The sequence below is a fragment of the Ursus maritimus genome, unplaced genomic scaffold (genome assembly GCF_017311325.1).
Source record: "Ursus maritimus isolate PB19 unplaced genomic scaffold, ASM1731132v1 scaffold_11, whole genome shotgun sequence".
NCBI classification, from domain to species: domain Eukaryota; kingdom Metazoa; phylum Chordata; class Mammalia; order Carnivora; family Ursidae; genus Ursus; species Ursus maritimus.
The window spans coordinates 65,382,142-65,382,768 of NW_024423453.1; the positions used below are offsets into that span (position 1 = coordinate 65,382,142).

At 52.0% G+C, this 627-nt stretch overlaps 1 protein-coding gene across 1 annotated transcript in view; it reads left to right on the forward strand.

Moving 5' to 3' along the window:
- Positions 1 to 398: 398 nt before the first annotated feature.
- The window catches only part of PBK (PDZ binding kinase), a 20,913-nt gene continuing 20,684 nt past the window's right edge, over positions 399 to 627 (forward strand). The window contains exon 1 of the mRNA XM_040626473.1: positions 399 to 546. The gene's annotated coding sequence lies outside the window, so the exon portion shown is untranslated. The remainder of the gene's footprint in view (positions 547 to 627) is intronic.

A 627-nucleotide genomic window follows, 5' to 3' on the forward strand; every position in this document is an offset into this window, starting at 1 on the left:
GATTGTTACCCTAGGCTAATGCATTTTTAGAGTGTTTCAAGGCCAAATAAATCTGTAATAAAAAATCTATATAATAATCATTACACATTTTGAGAACAGTGTTTGTAATTGGGGAAGAATCTGAGCCTTAAGTACATGCATGGATAAATAATCTTTTTAACCGAAGTTGTCCCTCTGAAAGGCTGACAGTGGCTCTAAAAATCAGTTTGCCCTTTCTTGAGCTTCTTCCTTTCATTTATCTTTAAGGCATCCCCATTTGGTAGTAAGATGGGATCGCTAAGACTGGAAAAGCCAGTGGGGGGGAAAAAAGCAAGAACGACGAGTACGGCTTGTTATGTCCTTCGCGCCACCCCGTAGTTTGCAGCTGCGCAGGGGCGGCGCGCGCGGTTTTGAAAGTGGGGAGGGTCCCTTCACAACGACTGTTACTGAGTGCTTGTGTTGGCGGGTGGCGGGACCGCTGAGGCAGCCTCGGGTCGTGTTGAGGGCCACTCGGGACAGTTTTCAAGACAGCCTTGGCCTGGACCTCTCCACCCCGGAGCGGCTGCGGTAAGGGGAGATTTTTGGGGACCCCTGACCGCGCGTGGGCCCCGGTTGGGGAGGAATCCCCCCCCCCCCCCCCCCCCCCCC